General features: G+C 38.9%; 1 protein-coding gene across 1 annotated transcript in view; it reads left to right on the top strand.

Moving 5' to 3' along the window:
* Window positions 1-20,834, top strand: part of PRIM2 (primase, DNA, polypeptide 2 (58kDa)) — a 131,849-nt gene that overhangs the window by 34,382 nt on the left and 76,633 nt on the right. The window lies entirely within an intron of this gene.

Below are 20,834 nucleotides of genomic sequence, written 5' to 3'. Positions count from 1 at the left end.
TGTGTGTAAGAAAGGGCAAAACAGCTGACAGAGAGAGGAGGAGGGAACCAAAAGGAGTGAGAAGCAGCAGAGGGAACACCGAGGTGAGAGGAGCAGCTCCGTGACACTGGAGCATGTCTTCATGGCAGCCGTGAGGACCCCACACTGGAGCAGGTGGAGAGTTCCTGAAGGAACCGCAGCCAGTGGAGAGCCCACGCTGAAGCAAGGTTGTTTTTTTTCCTAAGGACTGCAGCCCATGGGAGAGAGCCCATGCCAGGGCAGGGGGAATATGTGAGCGGGCGGGAGTTGCAGAGAGGAGCTCTTATGCACCGGCCATAGTTGCCCCTGCCCTCCGCTCCCTGTGCTGCTTGGGGTGAGAGGTGGAGGAGTCTGGAGCGAAGGATTAAAGTTCGGCTTGGGAGAGAGAGGAGGAAAGGCGTTTTAATGTTTGTCTCTGTTTCTCACTACCTGAGTTTGTTTTAGTTGACAGTACATTAGTTTTCCCCAAGTCAAGTTTGTTTTGCCTGCAGTGGTAATCGGTAAGCAATCTCCCTGCCTTTATCACGACCCATGAGCTTTCTCATCCTGTTTCCCCCCTGTCCCTTTGAGGGCGGGGGGGTAAGTGAGCAGCTGGGTGAGAGTTTGGCCCTTAGGTTGTGGTGGGTTAACCTTGGCTGTTCTTTTAATTTTTGGTCTTTAGGCTTGTAGATCTGCTGAGGTTGGATACTGGAGGAAAGGAGGTTCAGCACTCTGCTTCCAGCTCACACAATCATCTTAGCTTCTGTGTTTCCTGGGCTCCTTCTCTGAAATGGCTCTTGGATAAATTCCAGAGGCGGGGGATAATAGCTACTGAAGAACCTGACTCTGACTGGGATGCCTCCGTTAGTGTCAGGTGTTTGCATCAACTAGATTGAATTGTTACATCATTCCTATCTTAACAAATGTTACAGTTCAGAAAATGTTTTGTCCTAAAGTTTTAGTGCTTGTTGAACATTACATTTTTTAAAACTATAAGCAAATGCTTGAGAATGTGTAAATATTCCTGTGTAGCATAAGTGCTTTTATTGGGGGTTTGAAGAGTTTATCTTACAGAGAGTTGTAATTATCAATGATAGCATAACTGAACTTTCCATTCATATTATAATGGCGGTTTTTCAGTCGCTTTGTCATACTTGTATTTAAATCCAGCAACTTTTTCCGCCATCTTGAGCCTAGCAATTGAAGTAATAACTTGGCTGGTCTTTGTATTATAACTGTATTGCAAAAAGTTGCTTTTGTGACAATACTTTGTCAAAACATCATGTAGGATCTAACCATCTGCAAATGAAAATAATAACTGAAAATAACACAAACTGGTACCATAAGAAATCAAGATTCCAATATTAATATGTACAATCTTGATAGCACATGTTTTAATTTAATGCCTATGCTTTTTTACTTTGCAGAATGATCTTGTGTAATCTGATAAAATGTCTACAAATCAAATTGTTGGGTATTCCTGTTTTCTAATTTTTATGGATTTTTTTGTTTATTCCTTTCCCCATTTGGGATGTAATGTTCAATATTGTTAGAAATATGGATCAAGTAAGTTGATTCTAGCTTTACTAATATTTGTAATGATTTGTCTTTTAAATATTAGTCAAATATGCTATTTTGGTTGATTTATGCTATATGTTCAAAGAACCTGCTAATTTGGGAAAAGTATCAGTATATATGGCACCACCTGCAAAACATTTTCTTCCTAAAACACCTATGTTTTCAAGCAGTGAAGCAGAAGGCTTTATGTAGTGGCATTAATGTTGAGAAAGTGTGATTGATGATGGTCTTGTCACTTGAAATTCATTTCAGGTGTTGTGTTCCCGGTGTTAACTTAAAGTAATTCACTGTAACATAAATGAATGATTTTTATAATATGCACATACAAGGTTAGTAAGACTTTGGCAGTGCAGGGTAAAACGTGATTACAGTGACTTTGTCCTCTGAATCTCTCAGATGAAAGTTTGCTGTGAGAGTTTTGCAGAGAAGCAGCTGGTCTTCATTTTTGAGTAGTATTATATTGTAAGGTCATTGTCTAAGGCACAGGTATACTGAATAAAATGGTGATATTTTGAATGGGAGAAGCAAAATCAAGGGAAATGACTTTCACTGTGTGTTTGTGTGTCAGAGAGGGCTCAAGCCCGTATGCGGAATGTTTACCTGCAAGACAGGGAAACTCATTGGACTTTTCTTTGTGGACCTTCTTTTTGCCATGGCCCCTTAATGGTCCCATTGTTGGCTATTTTCTGAAATCCATCCTTCAGTGTTTTATCTCCTCTACTAATTGAAGTACATGTGTTTCTTTTAGAGACTACATAGATTGGTAGCATAAAGTAATTATAAATAATATCAGAAGGCTAAATGAAATTTGACTGTATTCAGTATTTTGTATTTCTATTTCTTCTATCTGCTTCTTGCATCTACTACAAAGTGTAAGATTTTGTTAAGTACTAAATTTGCAATGTAAACAATTGCTGCGGTCTCTGCATGGTCCTGTTTGGTTTGATTTATAGAAATACTTCCATCTTCAAATCAACGTAGGTGTTTCATGATAGTAAAACTAACAAAGTAAGATGTACAGGATTTGAAGCATGTGGAAGGCTTGCTTAACTTTAGAAATGTTTCCCAAATCTCAGAAAAACTATTGGAATAGGATATATTAGCAGGAAGTACAATTTTATTTCTATGTTGTGTGATAGATGCAATAACCTGGATATGCATCAGTTAATATAGTACCCGTTTAATGTCATGTGACAACAATTTATTAACATGCTGGTAACAGTAATTTGAGAATTATACTGACACTATAGTCAGTAAGAAAGAGCTGCAATGGCATATGTGGTTGGTAAGTAAACAGAAGTCTGTATTTCAGGATGACACTTTGTTAGAAATTTGAGTTTTCTCCTCATTATTTTCTTATGGCCTTCTGTGACCTGTAGACAGTTGCTATATGATAGCTGTAGTAGTATCTGTCTGGAGCTTGTTTACACTGGAGTTAATGACAAATTGTCAACTGTGTTTTGTCTTTTTCATGGAGAAAACTAGTTAAGTTCCTGGAAGTTAACTGTTAAGTGATCTAGCTGATGTTTACTGTGGACCAGCAGTGGAGCAGGACTCGAGTGACACAGGGAGCCATCCAAACTGCCGGTGAAGACGTACCTAGTGTGTTTCTCAGCCTTCCAGTGTTTCGCTGTGGAATGAGACTGATTTGTGCATGCAATTGTTTCCTGGGGAAACTTGATTTGTATATCTCAGTAATGCTGGCTGAATCCCTTCTGTGATAGTGGGACTTGGATTTCTCACTGTCTATGCATTAATAGAGGTTCATTACTGAGATCCTAGTTTCAACCACTTCCTAGTTTTAGGTGTGGTTGAAGAGACATAATTTACCTACCACTGCTACGTACAGTAAATCATAAAATTCCCTTGAAATGAATATATTGAATCTTGCCTACAACATTGCAGGATTCTGTAAAGGAGCATAAATCTTAGATATGCTTTGTTTAAACAAATTTTTTTCAAGTGATGTAGTTGCTTTTAGAACAGAACAGTTATTCTTTGGGCTTAATAAGTGGATTCTTAAATTCATGATTGTTGAAAAGCAACATTGCTGCCTCACTGACACATTTGAACAAACAGTCAGATCCTGACAGTTACATTTTTATAACACTTCTAAAGAGCATGCCACTTTTATTCTAACTTTCAGATTGTTTATGACTTAAACTTTGCTATTTATGCTAAATTTGCAATTCCTGTAGAATATAAATAATACACTTATTCTTGCTTGCCTCTTTGTCTAATTGCTCTGGTAACTCATTTAATCACTTCTGTTAGACAAATTAAAATTTCTTCTATTTGAAAGCTCTGTGGAGTACATGCCCTTGCTGTGACGGAAAAGGACTTAACTGCAAGGTTCAAGCAAACGACTTGAACTTCACTCGCAGATTTAACTGCAAGGTTCAAGCAAATGACTTGAACTTCACTTGCAGACTTACCTGCAAGGTTCAAGCAAACAACTTATTTGAACTTCGCTTACAGACTTAACACGCCACGGAGGAATGCACTATTGCCATTTTTTAAGGCAAGAGTAGTACATTATTACAACCACAAGCGATTCACAGATAACCACAAACACATTTACAAACTTAAAGCATAAACAATATTCACTTAAACCTCCAGGTAAGGGCTCTCAATCCCAGGGAAGTTACCTTGACCGGCATCCCGATCAAGGGGGGGGGAAGGGTTTCCTTCGCAAGCCAACTGCATAGTTAGAGAAGTGACTCCCCCCATTTCCAACCTGAATCTTAGAGTTTTTATCCCCTGACTTGTGGAATGGTGTGTATGACTATGTCTGAGTGGATTATGATATATGCCTAAATGGATTATGTATATCTGAGTGGAGTTTCCCCTTATCTTTCCTTTGTTGGTCTGTGATTGTTTGAATACACAAGGTTGTTATTTGAAACTGAAGCTGAAACCCTACAGGTTTTGTTTTTTTTTTTCCTTTACCTTGCTCCCTTAGCAACTGGATAGTGGTTGGATTGAGACTCAGGGCATACTATTGGTTAAGGGAGTTCAAGGCTCAGTTTGGGTTTTGGTTCTTTGAATGGTGCAGCCGCTGCCCTGTTTACTTTAGGGTTTATCAGACAACCCGGGGCTAAGCTGTCTACACAGCTCCCCGTGAGTGAGTCGTCTCTGCAGAGAGACAGGGCCTCAAGGCAACCCAAGGCTGGGTCACTTTTGTAACCCCCCATGAGTCGCCTGTGTGCACTAGACATGGTGAAACTTGTTTGTGAACTATGAGCCGGACAATCCACACACTTGCCCGGTTCTTAAAATTGGACTTTTTCTTTTTCCAACTTATCCTTTCTGCTAATCTCGAGAGTTGTATGTTGAAAGAAATGTGGGGGTTTTGGTGGTCTGCCCCCCGCCCCCCCCAATTTCTTCACTACACTTTAGAGTGCCTGCCTTGCATTTGCTTTTCAAAGTGATTCTTTTCTTGCTTAGCTCCCTTGCTAAAAGCTGATTTGGAAGTAAAAGGGAGAGGAACTTTTTGAAAACTTTGCAATGTAATCCTAAAAAATTCTGAGTGATGGAAAAATCACAAACAATGCAAGAATAAGTGCACCTGTATTCACCATGGTGATTTTTCATTATCTCCATTGTCTGTAACCCATGCTTCTAATGATCCTTGGTTAGATGTAAAATTCTGGCTAGCATATTGCATGCTTTTATAAACCGACTCTACAGTTATCCAAAAAGCTGCACCTTGTTTATAAATAACATATATTTTATAGCTGTCGTGGTTTAACCCCAGCCAGCAACTAAACACCACGCAGCCGCTCACTCACTCCCCCCCGCCCAGTGGGATGGAGAAAGAATCGGGGAAAAAACAAGTAAAACTCGTGGGTTGAGATAAGAACAGTCTAATAGTACAGAAAGGAAGAAACTAATAATGATAATAATAATAAAATGACAATAATAATAAAAGGATTGGAATATACAAAACAAGTGATGCACAATGCAATTGCTCACCACTCGCCGACCAATGCCCAGTTAGTTCCCAAGCAGTGATCCCCCCCAGGTCAACTCCCCCCAGTTTCTATACTGGGCATGACCTCACATGGTATGCAATACCCCTTTGGCCAGTTTGGGTCAGCTGCTGTGTCCCCTCCCAGCTTCTTGTGCCCGTCCAGTCTACTTGCTGGCTGGGCATGGGGAGGTGAAAAATCTTTGACTTGGTCTAAACGCTACTTGGCAACAACTGAAAACATCCATGTGTTATCCACATTCTTCTCATACTGAACCCAAACCACACAATACCAGCTACTAGAAAGAAAATTAACTCCATCCCAGCTGAAACCAGGACAATAGCATACCAAATACAGATCCTCTTAGGACTTGCAGTTGTGAGTAGTCTCAATGAAATCAGTAGGTCTTATAGCTGTTGAAAGCAACTGAGTGTCAGATTAAGCATTCAAGAACAAACTGGAGTCATGCAAGTTACCAAATTTACTTTGCAAATTATTTTGAGATGTAAATTAAGCTGTATTATCTTAAGTTATGGGTACAGTTTGGGTTAACAGCAAAAAAGGCTGCAACAAATATGGAATGTAGAAGGATAGGAAGAGGATATGTTTTAAAATGTTTAATTAAAGTTTATGGAGCAGCCAAAAAGAAATAGATTGAATCACTAAAAATATGATTACTACCTTTCCAATTATATAGGTGGGTGGGTTTTTTTTTTTTTTTTGCATACATTTCTCTGTGAAATATGGAGAGTGGCTGTTCTCCTGAGTAAAGTTTTACAATATCCTAAGCCAGTGAATGTACATTTCATATGTGATGTTAACAAGTTTTTGCCATTCTTACTAGTGATAAAGATCAGCTGACTGTGGGGGAGGGACTAAATCTTAAATCCTTTTTTCAGTCAGAAGGAAAAATGAGAAATTACTATGTCAGTAGCTCAAAATCAGACAGGAAATAAATTGAACAACTGATAATTGTATCAGATGACACTTGGTTAATTATTGTATACAATTTTTCTAGAGGTCCGAGCACTTCTTTAAACAGCAAACGTGAGAATAAAGTATACACAAGTCTTATCTCAGAAATGCCTGTGCAAAGACGTGTTTAAAAGAAATTCTGCTGTAAGACTAATATAAAAAACCCCACTAATTTTACTGATTACACAACTCAAGTGTTTTGAACTCTTCTAAGAAAAACTGTAGCAATGTGCTTTTTGAACTTACTGAATATTTGTTTTTAAACTGCTTTAAATATAGATGAAATGAGTATTTTTAGAAATGCTAGTCACTGTCACTATTGCTGCAGCTGATTTCTGGGTGGTCTCATTGCATGACTTTCCATTTTATTGCAATTTCCCAATGGGAAGTTCATCTGTGAATGTACTTCTTCTGCAGTTAATTCCTAATCTGCATATTTAGGCTAGAGAAGAAGTGGACATTTTTTATAGTTCTTGTAAATGAAGATTATTTGTCCAGAATATTTTTTTCTGGTAATGGGAAAGCAGGGTATGTTTCAGAGGCAGTATAGTTGAGCAGAATTTTTACAATAAAAAAACACACCCCATTGTCTTATGGGCAGTCTGTACAGGCTGTCACTGAAATCACTGGAGTGCTGTCTTCCTGAAATATTAGAAACATGATTTAATTCGGCTGAGAGCTAGGGTAGTTAAACTTGGCTCTAGGAGTGTTGGTCCTGTTGGAGTACCCGGCCTGGCCCACTCCCTTCCCAGCTGTGACTTCATTTTGCAGTCCTGGGTTGTGAAGAAGCGGGTCCTTATTTGAACGATTACTTGTCTCCAGGAGAGCATCAGGTGCCTCTCTGCTCTGCTGCCAGGCTCCTACTGGATCATCACTGTCTTTCCTTCTAGGGGCCAGCAGCTTACCTCCCTGAGGAGGGTACTGCTTTATCCCTGAACACTTTGACTGCAGGGATGCATTTTTAAAGTTGGTTAATCAGTGCCTTATGCTCAGTGGATTTTTTAGCTGTTTCCTTGCTAAGTTTCTTTTGGGTACCTGACATGGATTTTGAAAGTTTTTTCAGTTGGCTGGTCTTTTTTGTTTTTGTTTTACCCCCTACTGGATTATCTCCGGTTCACCTCTGTTATTTTTTTCCAGATTTCCAAATTAGTGACCTGCAGGGAAATACTGATCCAGTGATGCAAGCTACCACTTGCTAGGGAGCATACTTTCTAGTTAATTTTCCGTTCCTTATTGAGGAGTCTAGCCTTGCGTTTCGATGAGAGGTGTACTATATTGTATCTGCTGTCCTGGTTTCAGCTGGGATAGAGTTAATTGTCTTCCTAGTAGCTGGTATGGTGCTATGTTTTAAGTTCAGTATGGAAAGAATGTTGATAACACTGATGTTTTCAGTTGTTTCTAAGTAATGTTTAGCCTAAAGCCAAGGATTTTTCAGCTTCTCATGCCCAACCAGCAAGAAAGCTGGAAGGGCACAAGAAGTTGGCACAGGACACAGCCAGGGCAGCTGACCCAAACTGGCCAACGGTGTATTCCATACCATGGGACGTCACATCTAGTATATAAACTGGGGGGAGTGGGGGCAGGGGATCGCAGCTCGGGGATTAACTGGGTGTCGATCGGTGGGTGGTGAGCAATTGCACTGTGAATCATTTGTATATTCTAATCCTTTTATCGTTACTGCTGTCATTTTATTAGTGTTATCATTATCATTATTAGTTTCTTCTTTTTATAAAATGGTTCTTATCTCAACCCATGAGTTTTACTTCTTTTCCCAATTTTCTCCCCCATCCCACTGGGTGGGGGGGAGTGAGTGACCGGCTGCGTGGTGCTTAGTTGCTGGCTGGGGTTAAACCACGACACTGCATATCCAGTTATCCCATGTGATCTGTTCAGCCTGAAGAAGGGTATGAATCAAAAGTTGGGTGTGCAAACATTACTGAGTTAGCTTTCCTTAAGAGAGGCCTTGTGCTGCTGTGTTCCACCATCACAGGTCTACCTTAATCTGTCAGTGTTTCAAGCCTGCCTGGACTTACAAGCACTGGAGTCCTGATGGATGACAGTAACTTCAGGTGGAGCACTTTGACATTGCTATGAACTGAAATTTCTTTGTCTGAAGTGGCTTTCTTTTCTCTTGAGGTATATAAGGAGGAGGTGGTCTAATAGTGATAATCTCTACATTAGTAGGCCTGTCCGTACAGCCTTACCTGGGCTGGTTTTTATTATTCCTTGGATCTTCTATTACTGTGAAATAGAAGACCAGGAGAGGTTTTCCACAGATTCTATGTGGGTTATGTACAGTTGGTAGTGTGTCAAGTGTAAGTATATACATAAATGTTTTGTATCATCTCATCTCTCTGATGATGCCTCATCACAAAAGTACTGTAATATAGATGTTGTGTAGTAAAAATGGATTTTGAAAGGCAATGATGGATTTATTCAGCATCCAGGGTCACAGGAAAGTCCCCAGCTATAAGTGAAATTTTGTAAAAGCTTGTATGTGCTCTGTAGATTTTGAAAGGACATTGAATTAGCTGTTCAGTGTCTTGAGTTGTAGAAAGGCAGAAAATAAGATGAAGTATCAAGGAAGAACAGGCCAATGAAGATACGCAGTTTCAATTTACATGTAGCTTGTGCAAGATCTTTTTAACTATAAATATTTTTCTGTATTTATGGAAACAAATTCCTTTTTATGTAAATACTAGTATTTTTCTGTTTGTAAGGATTGATGTTTAAATAATCTGTAGTCTTGAACAAATATCAGAAAGCAAAGGCTTTTTATTATCATCTCTCAGGAGTTAAGCAAAATGACATGGTTTATTAATGACTACAGCCTTTGTTTATATATGTACATATGAAAGAAATTGATTAAATTTGGATGTAGTGCTTAGAGCTTCCTAAGTAATGGAAAACCCCATGAGTTTTCCCTGTTGTTTTCCTGGTTATGCTGCCAAAATGAGGAGAAGGTTGTTGTGTTACCAGCTTTGTTAATACCAAAGGATTTGTGTTTCTTTTTACTCCATCCTTTTGATGTACAGACAATAAAAATAAATTAAAAATTGTGGAAATCCCAACACCCCCTCACCCTCCCTTTAAAACTGAACTGTGAATCAGAAGACTCCTCTTTGGAGTATATGAAAATGTTGAATTACTTGTTAAAAAGTGGGAAGAATCCCACGAGTTGTCAAAGTGAATGAACAAAACTATTAATTGGTTCTTGTTCCAAATGACAAGCTTTTAAAGTACTTTTTGAAGAGTTGAGTCTCCCAGGCACTGTTATAGAATGCTAACTGCGTAATACCCTTCGGTGACAGCAAGCAAATACCTTTTTCTCAATGAAAGCTGATGATACCTCATATTGCATGAACAAATAATAAAAGAAATGTAACAGAGGATATAGGCTAAAGAAGAAGAGCTATGAATTAGTTTAGAATATATTTAAATTTAAAATCAGTCTCTTATCTGTCACATAAAGTAACATTTCTGCCTTGTTAGATATATTAGTAGGTGGAATTTCAAAGGCAAATTACGCTATTTCTTTTGAAACATGCTTCTAGACTTTACTGAATTTGTTTCTCTAGATTGTTTTTACTGAACAAATGAAAATCTTGAGGTTAATCTGCCTTTAAATTTGATATGTTCTCTGATGCTCCTGTATAAGAAACAAAGGGCATTGGAGAGGAGACATCTTCCTGCTGGTAGTTACTTTCTCTTTCCACCCTTACAGTACTTCTTCACTGATAGTCCAACTAGCTAATTTTAGAGTAACCATTTTTAAACAGCAAGTCCAGTTGGGCTTTTGATCTGAAGCTATTTTGGGAGGAATAAAGAGGGGAGTGTTGTGGATCATCTGATGATGTGCATTTGCCTAAATTTAGGCTGGGGAGTAACCCCTGATTTTCATTATCAGTACACTTCATAGTGGAAAACTATTAGGCACTTCTATCCATCTATGTATTCTTCTTATGGTGTAAGATAATGCTGGTAGAGCCTGCAATGAGAGCAGAGAGCTGACTGAAGTAATAATTAGAGAGGCAATAATAAAAAATTCTTCCAAGCTGCATGCTTTTGAAACCAGCACTGTGTTAGAACTGTGACTTTGGGGAATTTATTATGGTTCAGAGATAATGGTAATTCTTGTGAAGTCCACAGCCTAGTACCTGGCTGTGTAAAGAGTCTGATTGTTTCATGGGCAGATTAGGGGAGACCTCAATTGAGTTGATGCAAAGAAGAATACATCAGACAATGCATGAGCATAAACCTGTGCTCTGCTGCCGAGGGATTGAAAAGTAGCTGCAGAGTAGTGGAGAATGAAAGCTCTTGGCCTGCCCTGCACCGGGTGCTCTGCCACCATTGCTAGCGAATCTGTGCAGAAGCTAGATGAGGGTCTTTCTCAGCACTTCTTTCAGGTGGAAGCTTTTCCTTTTCCTCAGGCGTGAATACTATTACTAGTAGTAGAAGGATATGAGATATTTGCAAAAAAGAAACGCATTTTCTTTTCTTACCTTTTTCATAACATCCCTTGTGACAATGTCCAGAAGCCACAGAGAAACCTCCTGGAAATAGAAAAGAAGAGGCTTTTGCTTGTGTGTGTGCGTGTTGTGTGTGGTGGTGTGGGTTGTTTTCGTGTGGTGGTTTTTTAAGATCTAGTTCACCGTAGGAATTTACAATTTTGTATAGCAGATGGTAACATGCTGTTATCTAACAAGTGATTGCGCCAAGCTCAGGATTAGTTCTTCAACTTTCTTCCTTACGTTTTCTTGTGACTGTTGGGTAGGACTAATGAAATCTAAGTCATAGTCACCAAGAATTTCCCTGACCACTGACGTGTGTTTCTTCAGCCACTTAAATGGCATATAGAGACAAAACCAACCACAATGGGATTGTGTATCAGTTTAATGAGATGCGATTTGACTTACATTTATGTGATCCCCTTGCTTAAACTTTTACTTTATAAGCATTATAGTTTGGATTTAGTGTAGTTCACATCTAAGCAAATAGTAAGCTCAACGTGAGCCAGGGAGTGCCCTGGCAGCAGAGAAAGTTGGGCTGTATCAAAGGAAGTATAGCAGGTAGAGGGAAGGGATCCCCCCCCTTTACTTGACACTCATTAGACCACATCTAGAATACTGTGTACAGTTTTGGGGCTCCTGATACAAGAAAGATGTAGATCAACAGGGGCAAGTTTAGTATATTTCTACCCTCTATGTTTTCTGCCTGTCTTTGCTGACAAAATCTTTGCTGCCAGATCTGCAGGTCTTTTCCAGCAGAGCTGTTCCCCAGGGAGTTGGGCACCATCCTGTACCAATGCAGGGATCTGTTTTGTCATGGGTACAGGATTTTTCAGTTGTGCGTGGTGAATTTCATGAGGTTCTTGTTCAGCCCATTCCTCCACCCTGTTTCGATCCCCTTGAATGGCCACACTGCTCTTCGGTGCATTGACTGCATTCCCTGAACTGATGTTTATGAACCTGCTGAAGGTGCATTTTGTCTCCTTTACATAATTGGTAAACATATTAAACAACATAGCTCTCAGGATAGGCACTTGAGGAACTCCACTGGTAACTGGCATCCAGGTAGTGTACAAAACATTAACTGTTACCCTTTGAGCCTGATGACTGTTTTTCATCAGGGGCTGTTGGTTTGGTTTGATCTCAGCAAGAAAGGCAGTCAGACGCAGTAAAGTGTTGCTTAAAATACCATTTATTGGAGGTAATATGATAAAGAGAGGATAGTACCAATACTCTTATTCCCTTCGGGTTCTGGGAACTCAGTGTTGTGTGGCATCAAATGAGCCACCAACCAGGGCACATCTCACTGTGCAGATCCTGTCTGTGAAAGGTTAACCCATTTTGGTCTTTTGAGCTCTTACAGGATTTTATTACAACACTTCTGTTCATCGTTTCTACATGTTACACATGAGAATTTGTTGCCACACTTTTAAATAAAAAGACAAAGACGTGCAGGTGGTGCAGTTGCTGGTGGGAGTTGCCCACAGGCTGCTTCATTACAATTAGCTAACTAAGTTTGTCCTGCAGCCAAGGGATATGTGCGGCACAACACCAGAAGACCAAGTTACACACGCAGTATAGCACCGCCCAGGCCTGCGCCTACTCAGGTTTACTGTTAGGGGAATCCCTAACTCCGTGATGTACAATGATCTTCCAGTTGGGATCACTACAGTGATCCAAACAGCTTTTCACCCATCTAGTTAAGTGACTGGGCTATAAAGTTGCAGGTTAGATACAGGGATACTGTAGAATACTGTATCAAAAGTCTTGTTAAAGCCCTGGCAGATGGCATCCACTGTTCTTTAGTCACACATCTACTCGTTTAGTCTCAGAAGGCAGCCAGCTTGGTTAAAAATAATAATAATAATAAAAATTATTTAGCCTTGTTAAATCTGTGCTGGCTATTCCTCATGACCTTCTCCATTGTGTGCCCAGAAGTGCATTCCAAGAAGACCTGCTCCGTGACTTTCCCAGGGTCTGAAATGCAGCTGACGAGCCTGTTTCCCAGTCATCCTTAGTGCTCTATCAGAAGACGGGTGCAAGGCTTGCCTTCTAGTCACCAGGAGCCTCTCCTGATTGCAGTGGTCTTTCAGCAGTGATGGAGAGCAGGCTCATAACATCAGCTCGCTCAGCACCCTTAGGTACATCCCATCAGGTTCCATGGACTTGCATGAAAGGAGATTTCTTGGTAGATCCCTTAGTCCTTTTTGCCTACTTGGTAGTTCTTTACTTCCTTGAATAATCTCTGTAAGACATAAATGCCTGGAAAACTTTGTCAGTAAAGATGGGCAGAAAACGTAGAGGGTAGAATTGCTCTCTAACTTGCATTTGTATTAAATGATTGTCTCTAATTTGTAGCAGTACTCTTTGAAGCTAAAATACTTAAGGTCTAGTTTATTTCTATTTACTTGTGGAAATTTGACAAGGAAACATGTAATAATTCTTTTTTATTTACTGCATCCAGTCACTTGGCAAATATAAGTAAACTATGCAATTTTAGCATTACTTGGAAATGGTACAGCAGTTATACTTCATCACTACATGATGGGACTCAAACAAAAGTTTTCTGTATTTGCAGAATTCAAAATGCAAAGTGTGGAAATTGCAAAATACATTTAGGTAATACTGTCAATTTTTAAGGTAGCTTTTAAAATTTTACTAGTTTTTTTTATGTCTGACGTCTTTATTCAGCTCTTTAAGTGAGCTCTGTGAAAGCACTGTTTTCTGTGTTGGGCTTGAATTCAAGGAAACTTTCACTTTCAGAAAAGAAAAACCCAGACAAAATACTAAAAATTAAATGCTATGTGTGAGACTTCTGTCCAGGTTGCTGCAGCTCCACATTTTGTCTCATGCAGTCTAATTGGACATTTTGCCTGCTGAGCGTGGAGTTTGGAGCAACTTCATTGGTTTCATGTTTTATAAGCTGATTCTCTTTGTAAGCTACGCTGGCAGTTTTAGTTCTGGTCAGCACAGAGTTAATGCGGTGAGGTTTGGGAGAAGATTCTGGCTTGCTATTACATCTAGTCTCGCTTAAAATCAAATTGTCAATTCATTTTTCTTATGGTTGTTACCTGACCAGTGATGCTTACAATGTACACGTCCAGATGCTTGATTGGCCTGAGAGGTTATAGATGCATCTTGTGGCCTTAGCCATCAGAGGGCACCGCAAGAGTGCTGAACGAGGTAACGGTGGCAAATCATGCCTGAAATGCAGCCTATCTGTATGGCGATGATATTCCTTTAAGGGGGAGATGAAGACATGGGGTTGAGCTCTTAATTCTAAAGAAAAATGTGTTGTATTGGGTCTAATGCAGAATGTATGTAAATGAGGTTGATTTTATTCTCTTGGTATACATCAAATGCAAATAAGCATTTCACTAAACGTCATTAATTTTTAGTTCTGTGATTAATTTCCCTGTGTCTGTCAGTATGGACTGATAGGCAAAAGTTAAGAAATGATCAACATTTAAAAATTCTGATGATGTCTTAACAGTAGCCTCATGAATCTGCTTGCATGTGTCATTTGCAGTTGCTAGGCTTTTATGTATTTGTGATGTGCAGCTCATTCTGTTTTTTAATCTGGTGTAGCAGATATCACCTGGTGCAGTCCAAGTTTTCAGTATCTGGGATAATATTATGTTTTGTCCATGATGTTATGACTATATAGGTTAATCTTTGAGTCATTAGACTTTTAGCATCAACTAAACCAAGTATCTGACCATAAATGAGCAATTATGTTTTTCTGTTAATTATTGTCGAGACTGCTTAGCATTAATTTTTATGGGTAATTCCTGTTCTTGTTTTCTCTCCTTAGTGTCTTAGTTAATTTTGTTCCTAATGTCATTGTATTCTTATTAAATGGGCACTTCATGTTCCTTTTTTAAAATAATCTATGTTAAAAGCTTTGTATCATCTTTAGAAGATCAGTGATTCTCTCTCTCAGAATATTTTTTTACCAACTAATGCTGATCTTGGAAAATAATGCTATTTGGACTTGTCCATAAAATGGAAAACTGTGTTATTAGTCAACTGGCTACTCATCTGTTTCAAAAAGTCTGCTTCTGTTTTCATGTCTTTTCAGCTTTCTAAGATTATTACTTGGGCAGTTTCCTTCAGCATCCTTTCAGGTTCCCTCATCATCAGTGCACATCTGGCTGTAAGAGTCATTCTGTGCTTAGAGCTTTGTTCTTGGCCTTGACGTGGTTATGTTCATCACACCTAACCTTAATATGACTAGTATTCTAAACATTCTTTTGAACGGTTTAAGGTCTGTGTGTGTGTTTGACTTTTTCTTGCAAATGTACCTTATTGGATCTCTGCAGATAACATTTTACCAGTTGTATATTTAGAGGGTTGTCCTGCATTTGACATTGTATGAAGAGCACAGACTATTGCTGATGCTCTGGAGTCACGGTGGTACTGCTTCCAGTCCCAAATTTTTATTCTTGTCAGCACAGCTATGAAATTGCTTGTCAGGTTTCTTATAGAAAAGACATATTTCAGGTTTTAGCTAATATCACAAGGTTATATCTAAAACTTCAAGGAGAGGATGTAACATCCATACCCCCAGTTCTGAGCTGTTCATTTTTTTTTCACTGACCTGACCTCCACAGACCCCTATCTTCAACCTGTAATGGGGGAAGGAGGAAAGGATCTTACATGTAGAGTTTGCCAGAGGTCTTCAATTTCAGCTGTATTATACTGGGTCATACTGGCAACTGGGAAGTTTTATCAGAGCTTGGGATAGCCTCAAGCTGTGTGTTTTCATTGAAGGGAGAAAGAAATTTACAAATCTTGCTCCTTATCTAGATCTCTCAAGACTAGATATTTGCTGGAGATGCTTTACTTTCTCACACTTATTCTGGTTTTGGTACTTTGATGAAGCAGGAATCCTTATTACCAAGTACAAATCCCTCCGTGTCTTTCAGAACCAGCAACTGGGAGGTGTTCATGCATCCTTCTCATCCCTGTCAACTGCATGTTTCCTTACAGATAAGTCTGGAGAGGGGTCTTGTACAGTCTCACCTTCTAATGTAGAACAGAGCGAACTTGTCAGGAAGCTCAGCAGTCATGGGTCAGTTCAAATCATGAATGTGGCCATGCCAGTGGAAGTTGACTTCAATCAAGCCTTGTCACTTGAACACGTTACAATCAATACCTTAAACGAGTCTATTCATTTCAAGTGTCCTTAATGCCCTGAATGACCCTCAGCTTCATTTCTTTGTTTTTTTTAGAGAGTTCAGTATTAAAGCTGATCTGTTCATGTATTTCAGTATTCAGTACGGATGTACATACTTGTATGCAGCCTTATGTTTCAGTGTTCAAAATGATTGTGTGCTTATATGGTCACCATTCCTTGCTCTGATACCTGGACACATATGCAAGAATATGACATAACTATCTCTATGTAGTCCTCGAGCAACGTTAGAAGTTTTACTTGAATTCACTTAGTTTTCATTTATTTGGCTTTTCTATTAACCTTCCCTTGTTCAATTGCTTCATGTAGCTTCCATGTCTTCTTAGCAGCAGGCATAGGAGAAAACCCAAGGTGCCAGATTACTTGTTGCAGTGGTCTTCCTCATCCTCAGTTTCGCACGTCATTGCTGCAGTCAGAGTTTGATGTCCTACATCTTTAACTAAGCCATCTGCTGTTCTAAATATTCTATCACCTTCTCTAGATCTATTGGTGAAACCAGATCTTTTTTTCTTTCATCGGGCCAATAGTAAGATTTGGAATCAGCTTACCCAAGGAAGTTTACAAATGAAGTGTTAATATTACAATCTTATTTCCCACAGACTTGTGTTCTATTTGAATTTTGTACGTTGTCAGATCTTATGTTGTGTTGTATGTTCTCTGCCTGGCAACAAATCCCAATTCTTCAGCAAGCTTGAAAAAGCAAAACACAACTCTATTACAGAGGTCTACAATATAAATAAATAAATAAATGAACCACACTGCTTACTCTTGGAAGAGCCACAGCCTTAAAAAAAAGTTAGGTGGTAACTGTGCAGCTTACTGCAGAGATAACAGAATTAGCTACCTGTGGCTCTGTTACCTTCAGCTCCATATCTGTGTTATGTCATGCTGTGACTGATAACTCTGAGAAGTGGATGCAAGTAGTAACAGGTGCAGTTCCATACTAACATAATGATTTTATCCTTAGGATTTGTGATGGTATCTCTAGTGAAGGCTGTGCATGTCTAGCACATGTGAAGGCAAGTACATTCTGAACACGATTCTACATATTGTGGCTCTACTGCATGTGAACTTGAGTATAGTGCAAACAGTTCAGACTTGCTTCTGATTCAGCTCAGGTCTACCTGATTTAAATGGCAATGTAAATTCAGGTTGTCTCTCACATGAGGAATGGGCTGAAACCCTGTTACTGCCGATGTTATAGCTGGTAAACCAATGAAGAAGTAGAGGCTTGAGTTACAAAATACATCCATTTGGAATGTGTTTATCTGCTTCTGTAGTTGTCTGCTCTTGTGGCAAGAATAGCCTTGAAAAATATTTGACACATTTTCTGACATAATTTTTCTGTAAGCAGCACTTCTTATATGGCTGTTTTGCTGTTTTCCTCCTGTAGCAAAGTTTCCTCCTGCAGTTTGCAACAGTGTTTCTCAAAGTAATAAAATAAGTAGTACTTCCTCAGTAGTAGAGATCTGACTCTATAAATTCTAACCGTAAGATGTTAGTGATACCTTAGTGATAAAAGTTGTCTTTCCTGTGTTTTTCAGTTAGCTACTTGCATTTATAAGCCTTGCTTGTGAAGTTTGAATCAGAATAGCAGTGTGCTGTGTATACTTGCGTACTGCAATGAATTGAAAATATATTTAATCAATTCTGTTAAGATCCAGTTATGCAGCATTATATTAGAAGGCCTCACAGGGGGCATCTGTTTAGAAACAGGCATCTGAGGAGACTTTGAGCACTTGAAAGGATTTTTTCATGCTTCTTGCTGACCATAGACCTGTGAAACTGCAAGTCTTTATTGAAGAAGGGCAGTATCAGGTGTGCTTGCTTAATTGTTTGTTATTAGAAAGATAAATTTTATTTATCTGCAAGATGAAGTGAAAGGTCTTCGGCATACAAAGTCATTTTAAACCAATCCTAGAACTGAATTCTATGACTTAAAGAGAAGGGATTCTAAATTTTGCAAGCTAGTCCTAATAAAATATTTTTTTTTTTGCTTACAAAAAAAGCTAATCACTATTTTCTGATGTACCTTACAGTGCATTTGCATGCTTGTAATCACTAACTAAAAGAGTACTATAAATTATATATATTTTAAATGTGTATGTTCAGGCATTTTTTTATTATTTAAAACTTGAATCAAAAGAATATGTTAATTTAGGAAAATGAAACAGACCTGTCAGTGTAGTCACTTAATTTACTATTAATTTAATTACAGTTGAGGATATGTATCACTGCTGTGGTCAGATGGTCATTGTGGAGGAGTCACATTCATTTAGTGTTTGAATAATGAAGTTCTGAATGTGTCATTCCTAAAACAAGATTTGTCTCACTATTGAACAAGGTGAATGGTGGGAACAGTTTAAATTTCTGTTTGCTTATTATACCTTTTCAAGTTACCTATCAGTCCCGAGTACTTTTCTCAAAAAGGTGAGGACTTAGCCAGTCTTCTTTTTATCAGCTAAGTCATTAAAAATTCTCTGGAACACATAAGGAAGATAAAAAACATAAACAGAATATCTCAAACAACTTAAAGTTCATGTTTTTTTGATAGAGATTCCAGTTTCTTTTGAGCATAGTAGGCTGTCATGTAAAGCTCTTTTTCTGGGTGGGGTTTTTTGTTTGTTTTTTTTTTGGCAGGGGAGTGTTTTTTGTTTCTTAAGTGTACTTGGTTAATCATTAGGACTATGTAAAAAGCAGTTGCATTTTTATTGAAAACAGATGTGGGAATTAGCAGATTCTTGTTTCTGAGTATTTGGTAATATGCAAAAATTAAACATGCTGTTTTAAACAACTTTGCTGCATTTTAATGAAAAAAAACCCCTGAGATGTCTTACCTGATCACTTACTAGGTTTTTGAAATATAATATTTGAGTTAAACAATGTTTTATGAAGAGTATCTTGGTTTTTTTTAATGTTGTTGTCTCTAGACTTGACTGATTAGCTTGTATAACTTGTCTTTTATCACCTGTCTGTTTCTACCCAGAAGCCCCGATGAAATTCTATGACTTCCCTTGCATGTTCTGTTGTTTTCAATCTCTCTGTTGTTTGGTGCAAGGTTGGCATGTCTTACTATCCAGTTGTATTACCACAGTGACATTGTTCTTGAAAGATCTTGATCCAGGAGGAGGTTAGTTCACTCTCATGAAAAGTGCTTTAGAGATTGCCAGCTCAAGAGCAAGGCAAATGCTCCTACAACATTACTTGTGCTAAAAGTAAAGGGCGACTGGTTTCTAACCCTGGAGTTGTGGGAACTGAACTTCCACATTCACAACTTAAATTTGGGAAGATGATCTGGTCTGTGTTTCCGCCAGTGGTTCAAGAAAGGAGGTGCAAATATATCACCTGCAGGAAGCATATTTTCATATTCCTTGTTCCACTGTGATCTCCTAAAATAAACATGGTTGGTGAAGGCTGTTACCCTTGTCTTTATCCAAGTTTCAAACTGTCTCAGACAGACTAAATTACTAGTAACATGTGTTCATTCAGGTATACAGTCAATGTGTACATTACCTTCTTCATCTGGAGTACTTTACAGATGTGACATTCAGTGAAGAACAAGTAAAATGGCGGTGGATGGTGGGGATAGAGCTGGAGTGCCTCTTTCTGAAAAGAAAAGGTATTGGGCCTTACATGGCAGAAAACTACCTCTTGCTAGATGATACAGAAGAGCTGCCCATCTTTAATGCTACTTCACTGGTAGTAAGGTTTTTGTGCTTTGTGTTTATATATAGATTATTTCATGGAAGACTATTGCAAAAGGTAAATTAATTGGTAAAATAGTAAAAAAAAATTTCAAATAAAAAACCTGCATGACAGCATACCATTAATATGCCTTTTTGAGCACATAGTTAAAAACATTGCAATTTCTTGAATGCAACACTGCACACTGATTTTGATTTACTTTCTTCATTTCCCATCCACCCTTGGCACCACTTGGCAGGGTTGGGTAAAGACACTGGGAATACAGGAGTGAAGTTGAGCCTGGGAAGAACAGGGGGGTTGTGGGAAAGTGGTGTTTTGGTTTTTGTCTTTGTTTCTCACCATCCAGATCTATTTTAACTGTCAAGACATTAAATTATTTTTCCCCAGGTTGAGACTGTTTTGCCCGTAACAGTAATTGGTAATCGACCTATGAGCTTTTCTATCTATTTTCTCCCACTCTGCTGTGGAGGAGGAGTATGTGAATGTCTGGGTGGAAGTTTGGCCCTTAGCCAAGGTCTACTCACCAAACTGTTTCACGGCTTCTACTTTATGATCCGCTCACACATTCTGTGAAGAATAGTCACATCAAGCAAGTTATCTTATCCTCTTGTCAAGCTGTGACTGGTGCCATGGACTCTGAACAGGGCACTCCAGCTGTTCAAGGGTGCAGGTTGTGGCTGGTGTCCTGGCTTCCTTGTATAGTGCTTCCACCTTGGGCTCAGCCTTTTGCAGTCTTGAATGTTCATGGATGTGTCACCTCCTCCTACACAGGGCTATTATTTTTCACTTATTTATTGTTTTCTAATTCAGACACTTGGCATAAGCTGTCAGTGGCCTCGTTGGTGATGTTATGTCTTTGACCTTCTCCCTATCTAAAGCCTGCTTGCTGTTGTTACCTGAGGT

Source organism: Haliaeetus leucocephalus, unplaced genomic scaffold (genome assembly GCF_000737465.1).
Source record: "Haliaeetus leucocephalus isolate CR32 unplaced genomic scaffold, Haliaeetus_leucocephalus-4.0 Scaffold195, whole genome shotgun sequence".
NCBI classification, from domain to species: Eukaryota; Metazoa; Chordata; class Aves; order Accipitriformes; family Accipitridae; genus Haliaeetus; species Haliaeetus leucocephalus.
This window is presented reverse-complemented; position numbering and strand designations above follow the sequence as displayed.